General features: G+C 28.4%; 1 long non-coding RNA gene across 2 annotated transcripts; it reads left to right on the top strand.

The window, feature by feature from the left end:
* Positions 1–349: 349 nt before the first annotated feature.
* On the top strand, positions 350–7120 carry LOC145956725 (uncharacterized). 2 transcript variants are annotated; one of them, XR_014432969.1, is made up of 3 exons: positions 350–1428; positions 2337–5914; positions 6815–7120. It is a non-coding gene; the product is annotated as an uncharacterized LOC145956725 (long non-coding RNA). The 2 variants fall into 2 exon arrangements; XR_014432968.1 differs by lacking the exon at positions 350–1428 and having other exon boundaries at positions 1435–5914.
* The last annotated feature ends 5334 nt before the right edge of the window (positions 7121–12454 follow it).

The raw sequence follows: 12454 nt of genomic DNA, 5'->3' as shown, positions 1-12454 counted from the left end.
ATATCAAATAATATTTTTAATTTTTTAAAATATTTGTAAATTTGATCTATGCATTAAGAAAATTTAATTTAACGGTTTGATCGTTAAAATTTGATATAAAACATGAGTTATTGAGTGAAATAAGTTTAGGTAGAGAGAGAGAGTAAGTCTACCTAAACTTACTTCACTCAATAACTCATGTTTTACATCAAATTTTATATATTGATTTAAATTAATGAAGCATAATATTAAATAATTTTTATTTTTTTAAAAAAAATTGTATGCTTAACCTATCTATTAAGAACTTTTAATTCAATGATTGAATCATTGAAATTTGATGTAGAATATAAGTTATTGAGTTGAGTAAGTTTAGGGATTCACTTACTTCAACAGTAAATCTATTTAAACTTACTAAACTCAATAACTCATATTCTACATCAAATTTCAATGATTCAATTATTGAATTAAATTTTTTTTATGTATAAATCAAGTCCGCAAATTTTTAAAAATTTTGAAACAGTTTGATACTTCATTATATAAATTCAAATCAATATATAAAATTCTTATATGATTATCCCTAAATTTGAATTTTTTTAAACTTTTGTAAACTTGATCTATACATTAAAAACTTTTAATTCAACGGTTGAATCATTAAAATTTAATTTAAAATATGATTCATTGAGTGAAGTAAGTCTAGGTAGACTTATTGTTAGAGTAAGTAGATCTCTCCTTATATATATATAATGAACATTTTAACGATCTAATCGTTGAATTAAAAGTTCTAATTGCATAGATCAAGTTTGCAAAATTTTTAAAAATTTGACTATTTGATACTTTATTTCATTAATTTAAATCAATGTACAAATTTTTTTATATGATTGATGTAACATCCCAAATTTTATTCAATGAAAAGAAATATTTTTTTTATGTATTTATTATGTGAATAAGTATTTTATTTATGTATTTTACTATTTACGTATACGTATTTTTACTATTTATGTATACGTATTTTACTATTTATGTATATGTATTTTACTATTTACGTATACGTATGTATGAATAGTATTTCACTATGCAATTGCACAGTGAAGGTCGGCTGCACGAGGGACGCGGGTTCAAATTTTATAATAAATTTATAATATTATTTTAATGAATAGTGCATAGTGCATAGTAATTTATAATATTATTTTAATGAATAGTGCATAGTGCATAGTAACTTCAAAAATTCTATAAATAGGGACTTAAGGTTTTGAAAATTTAGAATTCTAGAGAGAAGGAAATTATGGAGAAATAGAGAGAGAAAGTAAGAGAGAGAGAAGGAGAAAGAAAAGGAGGTTCTGCTCTAGTGCCTTGTTTAAGGAGAAAGAGGAAGAGATTCTGCCCTAATTCCGATTCCTTTTAAGGAAAGATAGAGAGGAGGAGATTCTGCCCAAATTTCTGTAAACCCAGGTAAGGGGGGAGTGGGAAACCTCGCTTGGGGGTGTGGGAATAATTGTTAAATAGTTTGTTTGTTGGATTGGCTCCCGATCCCTTGCCTGTTGTTTATTTCTTTGAATATGTATTATTGATGTGTTTTGTTTTATATCTTATTTATTTACATATTAGAATCTGTTATTTGAATGGAAGGCTAAGCCTCCTAAGTATTTATAAATTTGTAATCTATTATTTAAATGGAAGGCTGAGCCTCCTTATTATCTTATATTACCTTTTAAGCTTCCTACTTTACTTAAAAGATCTTAATATATTATTATTGAAAAATATGATACCTAAGCAACCTCTGGACTGTTGGATTGTTGGATTGTTGGACTGTTGGATTGTTGGACTGTTGGACTGTTGGACTGTTTGGACTGTTGGACTGTTTGGACTGTTGGACTATTGGACTATTAAATTGGATTATTGAAATAATTCTTAATTATGAAATATGAATATGATATGTGTAACATGCTAAAGGTTGAGTCTGTGAATGTATGACATGCATCATATGCACATATTACTCCAGGTGTGCCGCTGATGCCGCATACCCACGACTAACAAGGTGTACCTTTGGGTCACCCACGATATGCTAACGAGGTGTATGAACACCAATGATAGGTGTACCTTAGGGTCACCGACAATTGTATAGGTGTGCCTTCGGGTCACCAGTGATGAATTCTGCAACTTCCGTATGGCGCCACATGCATACATTAGTGAGTCAAGTCAAGAAAATCATTATACATAAGCATATATGTGAGATTGATTATATATGTGAATTATATTGTGTGTGTGTGTGCTATTTAACTTTTATTTCTATATCTGCAACTGAGTGAGAAGTTTCTCACTCCCTTGTCATTTTTGTGTATATTTAAATTATGATGCAGATAATTAGCATGAGGCTGAGAATGTTGGTGGTGAAGCTTAGGCTTCTGTTTGGGTTTCGCTCTGATAGGATGTGACATCGGGATTAGCTAGACTTATTGTTAAATTATTATTATTTTTCTTTTGTAATTTTTATGTTGAAAGTGTGTATTTTTGTCATATTATAATTTTACTAAAAGATTATAAGTTAATTCCTAACTAGGAGGCTCTGCCACCTTTACTGGGATTAATCTATAATCTTTATTTTATTATTTCTTGACAATTTGATACTTACAGTTGAAAATTATGAATGTGCATCTTTTACCCAATGATACTTGAGATAATTATTTTATATTAGACTAAGAAAGAATTTATATATAGATGGTTTATATCTATTGTAATTATGTTGGGGTAGAGGGTGTCACATTTAGTGGTATCAGAGCAAGTTGATTTTATCAACCGTGTGTGTTATGTGCTTATCATGACTCTGTTGTGTACTCTGACTATGTCTTGTTTGTTGTGTATTATGATGATGATGTTCGTCCTGTGTTGATATTGTTGAGTTTGAGATTGTTAAGTTAGTTTGTAATCAGAGGAATGATAATCATGATAGTGTTAGCCAACTCGAATTATTAGAACCTTGGATGGGAGGTGATATATTGAGTGTACTAAAAGTTTATGATTGGTGAAGTTTCTGACATCTATAGTTGTAGCAGGTTGAATCTAAAGGTGGTTGTCTCTTTGGTGAGAGATCGAAATGATGGTAATTCCCTTAAGTGTTATTATTGGTTAAGGTTTAGGTAGCATGTGAGTTGTTTTGATTAAGAAAAGTAAGGAGACTTGAATGAGAAATTAAGGAGTGAATTTGGAAAGAGTTGAGGTATTTTGTGGCATTAGATATATTGATACATTATTGCTATTTGGTGTCGAAAATATTTTCATTATAGTTTGTTATGATAGTATGAGTATTATATCGACAAAATTTATATTTTGAGGTCTTTATGAAGAATATGGCTTTAGATATTATCTTTTCAATAGAACTAGGATAAGATGAAACAAAAATCTAGAACTTCAAGTTATGACTGCCTTGGTGATTAGAAATTTAGTAAGCACTGAATTTATTAGTGGTGATATTTGAATCTTTAGCTAAAGAGATGATCTCTTGGAAATCTTATGTCTTCATAAAGAGTTGTAGCTTATTCACTTAACTTTCGTTTGAGATAGGTTTGAAATCATTTGGACGAATACAACTCTGTGTGTCAGGTAGATATATGCTATCATGATATTTTGAGTTGTTAGGCATAAAAATAGATTTAAATATGATATTTTGAGGTTTTGTATTTGATAGGTCTATTAAAATGATATAATGCAGAGTAGTTTTCAAACTCTTAAGGAAAGATTGACTAGTGTTAATATTACTAGATTTTAGTAAGATTATTGTGATATATAAATATGTCTCTGAAAATAGGTTTAGGAAGAATATTGTGGCAAGAAGAAAAGATAGTAGCTTATGTTTCTAAGAAATTGAAAATTCATGAGAGAAATTACCTTACCCATAACCTTGTTAGCGACTTTGTCATTTATACTAAGATTTGGAGACACTAACTATATGATTCTATGGTTGAGGTATTTAGTGATCATAAGAACCTTAAATATCTTTTGACCAAAGGGGTTGAATACGAGATAAAAGAAATAGTTGAAATTTCTTAAGGAGTAAAATTTTGATCTTATTATTTGGCTAAAGCCATTGTGGTGATTGATGTTTTGAGGAAATCTTTATCTTTCATTATGATTAGAGAGATGAATCTTTTTGGCTCAAATTAGAAATTTAAGTTTGGATTATAAGGTTACTTCTAGTATTGTGAGATTAAGTATGAACAACGAATGGATTGTTGAAGAAAATTATAGGAGCATAATTAGTTGATTTATTTTGGTAACAAGTTATAAGGCTATAGGTTAAGGTGATGGATATGATTATGACTTGGGTGAAGATGAAATGGTGAAACTAGAGAACTGATATGGATACCGAGTGTACATTATGCTTAGGTACCTGATCTTTAGAATTGATCATAGAAGAGTTTGAATTGGTTGTAGATAGAGTAGTAAAATTAGTGATCTGATATGTGTATCTAATGCTTAGGTGTTGATGTTGTGGCAAATATCTGGATTACAATGATAACCAAATTATTATTTTGATGATTTAAGGATTGAATTTGATTGCAGAATTTAGAAACTTATGCTTGATGTGTAAGATTACCCTAGTAGCATTGAATTATTTATGTTGGAAGTAACTATCGGATTAATAGATAAGATTAGAGGAACTAGGAGTTAGATCCTTTATTAGTGACCCAAGTAAGCAAGAGATTAAAAAGGACACAGTTGGATGTTTAGTTATAAAACTTGAAAGGACATAAGAGTACTCTTAACATTTATTTAGGAGTTACTAAAATGTATCAGAGTGGCGCAGGGGAAGCGTGATGGTCTAATATGGAAAGAGAAGTAGAGAACTTGAATCAAGATATGGAGAGTGAGTTTAAATTTGGAGTGGATGGAGTTTTGAGATTTAAGGATAAGTTGTGCATTCCTAGTGTGCTAGAATTTAATAAAGCAATCCTAGAAGAAGGTCATAAGAGTATCTTTAGTATCCATTCAGAAACTACTAAGATGTACCAAAATCTTAAGAAGATATTTTGTGACCTAAGATGAAGAGAGGAGTAAAGCAATGGTATATTTATGGTTAGCATACTAGAAGTTTTTAAGAATCTTGTAGCACTTAGATGCTCCATTTTGGAAGTAAGATGGTGAATAGATAGACCCTAGTGGAAGATTTGTCTAAGACGCTTAAGAAATTGATTTTGTTTGTGTTTAAGTGGATAAATTCGTCAAGATCTTTCCCTAAGCAAATCCTTTGAGGAAATTGATAAAAGTTGTACATCAACAAAGTAGTGATGTTGCATAAGAATTAGAAGTAAGAATGCGAAGAGTTTACCATTGCAAAAATTTCGGGGACGAAATTTCTAAAAGAAGGGGAGAATTGTAACATCCCAAATTTTATTCAATGAAAAGAAATATTTTTTTATGTATTTATTATGTGAATAAGTATTTTATTTATGTATTTTACTATTTACGTATACGTATTTTTACTATTTATGTATACGTATTTTACTATTTATGTATATGTATTTTACTATTTACGTATACGTATGTATGAATAGTATTTCACTATGCAATTGCACAGTGAAGGTCGGCTGCACGAGGGACGCGGGTTCAAATTTTATAATAAATTTATAATATTATTTTAATGAATAGTGCATAGTGCATAGTAATTTATAATATTATTTTAATGAATAGTGCATAGTGCATAGTAACTTCAAAAATTCTATAAATAGGGACTTAAGGTTTTGAAAATTTAGAATTCTAGAGAGAAGGAAATTATGGAGAAATAGAGAGAGAAAGTAAGAGAGAGAGAAGGAGAAAGAAAAGGAGGTTCTGCTCTAGTGCCTTGTTTAAGGAGAAAGAGGAAGAGATTCTGCCCTAATTCCGATTCCTTTTAAGGAAAGATAGAGAGGAGGAGATTCTGCCCAAATTTCTGTAAACCCAGGTAAGGGGGGAGTGGGAAACCTCGCTTGGGGGTGTGGGAATAATTGTTAAATAGTTTGTTTGTTGGATTGGCTCCCGATCCCTTGCCTGTTGTTTATTTCTTTGAATATGTATTATTGATGTGTTTTGTTTTATATCTTATTTATTTACATATTAGAATCTGTTATTTGAATGGAAGGCTAAGCCTCCTAAGTATTTATAAATTTGTAATCTATTATTTAAATGGAAGGCTGAGCCTCCTTATTATCTTATATTACCTTTTAAGCTTCCTACTTTACTTAAAAGATCTTAATATATTATTATTGAAAAATATGATACCTAAGCAACCTCTGGACTGTTGGATTGTTGGACTGTTGGATTGTTGGACTGTTGGACTGTTGGACTGTTTGGACTGTTGGACTGTTTGGACTGTTGGACTATTGGACTATTAAATTGGATTATTGAAATAATTCTTAATTATGAAATATGAATATGATATGTGTAACATGCTAAAGGTTGAGTCTGTGAATGTATGACATGCATCATATGCACATATTACTCCAGGTGTGCCGCTGAGGCCGCATACCCACGACTAACAAGGTGTACCTTTGGGTCACCCACGATATGCTAACGAGGTGTATGAACACCAATGATAGGTGTACCTTAGGGTCACCGACAATTGTATAGGTGTGCCTTCGGGTCACCAGTGATGAATTCTGCAACTTCCGTATGGCGCCACATGCATACATTAGTGAGTCAAGTCAAGAAAATCATTATACATAAGCATATATGTGAGATTGATTATATATGTGAATTATATTGTGTGTGTGTGTGCTATTTAACTTTTATTTCTATATCTGCAACTGAGTGAGAAGTTTCTCACTCCCTTGTCATTTTTGTGTATATTTAAATTATGATGCAGATAATTAGCATGAGGCTGAGAATGTTGGTGGTGAAGCTTAGGCTTCTGTTTGGGTTTCGCTCTGATAGGATGTGACATCGGGATTAGCTAGACTTATTGTTAAATTATTATTATTTTTCTTTTGTAATTTTTATGTTGAAAGTGTGTATTTTTGTCATATTATAATTTTACTAAAAGATTATAAGTTAATTCCTAACTAGGAGGCTCTGCCACCTTTACTGGGATTAATCTATAATCTTTATTTTATTATTTCTTGACAATTTGATACTTACAGTTGAAAATTATGAATGTGCATCTTTTACCCAATGATACTTGAGATAATTATTTTATATTAGACTAAGAAAGAATTTATATATAGATGGTTTATATCTATTGTAATTATGTTGGGGTAGAGGGTGTCACAATTGACTGCCAATTTGAATTAATAAAATAGAGTATCAAATTCAAATTTTTTAAAATTTTGTAAACTTGATCCATATATTAAGAATTTTTAATTTAATGGTTGAATTGTTAAAATTTGATATTAAACATGAGTGAAATAAATTTAGGTAAATTTACTCTTTAAGTAACTGAATTCTTCTTATGTGTTTGTTCACTTTGATTAGGACAACTCCTAATATGTTGAGGCTAAAAACAAGCTTTCATATATATATATATATGTCCTAAGCTTAGGAATTTGATCTAGACAAGTATCTTAAGTATTTTCGTTTATTATATGCATGATAAAAGTTGTGGACTAAGTTCAAATAGAAAAATAGTGATACGAAAATAATCAAAGGATCACCTCAAACTCGTTGATTTTGATCAACCTCTGTTTTGAACTTCACTTCGCATGACGAAGCATTTCCAATGTCCATCATTCCAATTTCCCTCTAAAGCTAGAAAACTCCTTTTAACCTATCTTGCAGTGTTGCAAAATACCAATATTTCTCCCTATGTATTTGATCATCAATGTTTCCTACTTGGCATGCAATGATGCAAAGTTCCTTAAAAACATTGCCATGCACAAAGTACTTGGTAAGTTCATTAATGTTACCTTCATCATATATATGCACTCCATTTTAATCAAACTTTGGTTTAGTAGATCTACCTTTTTCGCCACTTGAAGTTTTAACTTTTATGTCTGTCTCTGTCCTTGAATGACATTTCTTTCATGCACATGCACATGCATAAGGTGGTTTCAATGGAGGCTTTATCACTGTTCTCCCAGAGAACACCAATGATTACACCTCGTTGCTATTCAAACGTGACCATGTATATTTTAGAAGTAAAAGTATATAGTTATTATTGTTGATTAAAAATAATAATTTGCATATTCAATTTATTAGTTGTTTTTTTTATATTTTATAACTTAATTATTTCATTTTTCCTAATATATTCATCTTAAAGCATTTTTAAGATTATTGTTTCAATTTTTATGAGTAAAAAAGAAGAAGAAAAGGGAATCGAGCAAAATAACTCGCTATTAAAACAATATGCTTGTACTAACTCGCTATTAAGAATGAAAATGTTAATAAAATTACAATACCGGATTTTCTAAAAATACTCCTAAAGATATAAGAGTTTAATCATCATATATTGTCAATTTTTATACAATCAACTAATAAGGATTTCTTTCAAAATAATTATAATAAGAATTAACAAACTTATTATTTAAGATGAATTGTGATTGAATAATCGTATAAAAATATTTTCCACTATTAGTGTATCACCAATCACCATTAAACCCAAGATATAATGTAATAATACTATTTTTTTTTAAGAAAAAAATAAGTATGTATTTTTTATATTCCGTATTTATTTGGTAGGGACCATAGTATCTTCCACAGGAAGCAATAATATTACTTGAAATGGACAAGACAATTATGGAAAACAAAATTTTCTTCTTTCGAATATTGAATGTGTAAAACTTAAACTTGAGATAGCTAATTAAATTAAAACAATCTTGTATAAGTTGATTTACATGCAACTCCATATATTACAAAATAGTTTGATGATAACAAGTGTTATGAAAAAGATAATGTTAAATAAATACACAAAAGAACAATATTTTTTCAAATCAGATAGAAACTTCTTTTCAAAACGTAGAGCAATGGAAAGAGGGGTTGGGTAGGTCGAGGGAGGAATAATAGAATAGGGCAATCAGTCTCTCCTTTGGCAAATAGCTTTGGCCAAAGCCAACCTTACATAAGAAATAATCCATAATTTAAGCTTTAATGCACTTAGGAGATAATTGTACTAGAGTATGAAAAAAAACAAATGATTCTCTAATAATTTCCGAATTGCAAGGACATATATAAATTAAAATTGTGTTTGTTGGTGAATTTGGGAATCTGACCATACCAATTCATTGACCACTAATTTTATTGATTGGTGGCATCTTACTATTTAAAAGGGCATAAGAAAGTACGGTGCGCCATTAATTCATTAATTAATTAAGGTTTACCTTTAACTAGGAGGAATACAATTTCAAAGAAAATAAAAAATAGAAAAGGACCATCTAGTATGAGTGGACCTACAGACTTGTACTCTTTCCCTTGTGCTTTTTCTTTTGGAAATGGAGTCAGCAAACAGAAACTTATTAATATATTTATTTGATGATTTGATGAGAGAGTATACCAATGCAATTTCTTAAAGTAGAGCCAGACATGTATAACAAAATAAAAACTTAAAAGAAACGCAGAACGTACTGTGAATGATTCTTGGTAAGTCTACAAGGTCATATTCCTTCTGCACTATCGTTAGTGGGAGTTATCTTTACACCCTCAAATTATGTGGTGAAACTTGATTAATTAATCAAATGGGGTTTCATGGATTTTGATGAGAAAATAAATATATTTTATATTATATGGGTTGTAAAATGGTGACACAGACAAAGATGCTTTGTATTTTAATAAATAAATATTAGCTAGCACACTTCTTCATAATCAAGTGATAATATATGGCACACCTACTCATGGGATAAGAAATTGTTGTAGACAGCATTGATGAAAGAAAAATAGATCTATTCAAATGAGAAACAAAATGGAATGTAGAGTACAAACATGTGACTAAAAAATACATATATAAAAGATTAAGAATTACTATTCTCTATGCAAAGTAGACATAAAGGAGTTAGCCCTTTCGCTGCTATCAGAGTGACTCGTGCGTGGCTATTGATTTGGTGGAAAAACTATCTCCGAGGGAATTAACAAAGAGAAGTAACAGAAAGTAGATATGATGAGGTGGAAACTGAAGAAAGTAAAAGAAAATAGGAGGACAAGCCTTCAGAAAGAAAAGAAGCTCTGCAAGGGAATCCAGAAAAGTAAATATATATAATCTTAGGAAGAGAGAAATAAAGAAACTTGGGTCCAAAGTTGGTGGATCATGTCACATTGATCCTAGCTTAGATTAAAAAAACGCTCAAAAAGATTTTGAAATTCAATTTTTTCTATAGTGTTAATTTTTTCTCTCTCGTTAATTGTTAGGAACTATAATTGGTAATAAATTGAAAATTAAAACTAGAATGATAATAATAATAATAATAATAATAATAATAATGATTTTAATTTTATTAATTTTTTTAATTTCAAAAACTAATAAATAGTATCTCACAGTTTGAGATTTAAAATGGTAGTTTATATGTGATATTTTAAAACCTTTGGTGGTCATTTTTTATAGTTTCTTTTTCTTTTAAACCTTCATTTTAATATTATCTCAATGATAATGGCAACAACAATGACGATGTTAATTATAATATTATCAATACTATTATTGTTATTATCATGGTCATTATTGTTATCGATGTCATTGTTGTACGTACCATTATCATCCCTGTCATGAGACAACAACAATAATGATAGTAGTGGTGACATTATTGTTACTATCATTATCGTCATTGTTACAATTGCTATTATCATTCTCACTATCACCACCATATGGTTAGTAGTGGTGATGGTCGAAACAACAAGTGGAAACAAGGATGGATCTAGAAAATTTATTAAGTAGGGCAATAAAATATTTTATAATATTTTTATTGAAAAATATAATAATTTTTTAGAAAATATATTTTTATGGTAAAAATTTAAAATACCTTTTTTATAGATTACAATTGTCTTTATAAATAAAGTGATAATTTTTCCTTTTTCTCTTTCTGTCTGGTATTATATTTAAATGTCATTTTATAATTTTTTGTAACTTATTTAATATTAGAGGAATAAAATGGTAAAAATTAATAGGATAAAAATAATAAAATTACTATTTTGTTTTCTTTTAGTATCTTCTAAATTTTTACACTCAATTAAAATAAAAATATTTTATGAGTGCAATGTCTATTTTTTTTTATAAGAGTAAATTTCTTTTTATTAAATATGTTTAAATTTAAAAAAAATTGTGTGACATAATATACATAATATATAATATACATATAAAAGATCAAATGGTTAAAAATTAAAATAAAAAACTGAAAAACAACCTACATTAGTAAACTAAATTATGACATCTTTAATGAGTATAAAAGTAATAAATCTTTTAGTAAAAAAATATAATATATTATAGACTTAAATATGTTTTTAATCCCTCAAATTTAGGGTAAATCTGTTTTTGATTTCTCAAATTTAAAGTTATTGTTTTTAGTCCATGTAATTTTAAAAAAAATATTATTTTAATCCTTATATTCAAATTTTGGTAAGAAATTTATCAAACATTATTGCATAAAATATACCTATTGGTGTCCTATTGGTGAAAATATCACATTAAATCCGGTTGATATTGCATAACTGTCTTAATTAATCACTTTCAAATATGTTATTAGTGACCTAAGGGACTAAAACAAGATTTTTGAAAATTACAGGGACTAAAAACAACAATTTTAAATTTGAGGGACTAAAAACAAATTTGTCTTAAATTTGAGAGACTAAAAACATATTTAAGCCTATATTATAATAATAAAAAATGAGAAGGGATCTACTTATTTTAAGAGTAAATTTTGATAAACTTACTCCACTTAATCACTCATATTTTACATCGTTTCAATGATCTAATCATTCAACTAAAAGTCCTTAATAAATAGATCAAATTTATAATTTTTAAAAAAAATTGAAAGTTATTTGATATTTTATTTTATTAATTTAAATTGACAGATAATCATATAAAATATTTTGTATGTTAACTTGAATTTATCTAACAAAGTATCATATATTTTCAATTTTATAAAAAAATTTATACACTTGATTTATATATTAAGAGTTTTTAATTTAACAATTGAATTTTAAAAAAATTTGATGTAGAACATTAGTTATTGAGTGAAGTAAGTTTATCAAGACTTACTCATGAAATAAGTGAATCCCTTTTCATAAAAAAAACAAGATAATTTTGTCACAAAGTTAAAGTAATTAAAAATTAAAATAAAATATTAATATATTTTATTATATTAAATATAATAGAATAATTAAAATATAATTAATAATATATATTTCTTAAAAAAATTAACATTTTATATGAAAAAGAAAAATGGTAAAATTTTAGTGGGGCAATTGCCTCCACTTGTTTATACATGGATCCGTCCCTATGTGGGACTAAAGGTGATGGTGGTTGCAACAACAAGTGGTGATGATGTTGATAGTTGAGAAAAGGTTAATAGTAATAATCTTGTAAGAGAGT

The sequence above is a fragment of the Cajanus cajan genome, chromosome 4, assembly GCF_000230855.2.
Source record: "Cajanus cajan strain Asha chromosome 4, NIPB_CcT2T_4, whole genome shotgun sequence".
NCBI lineage: Eukaryota > Viridiplantae > Streptophyta > Magnoliopsida > Fabales > Fabaceae > Cajanus > Cajanus cajan.
The sequence above is the reverse complement of the archived record's forward strand: the minus strand, read 5'-3'. Positions and strand labels throughout refer to the sequence as shown.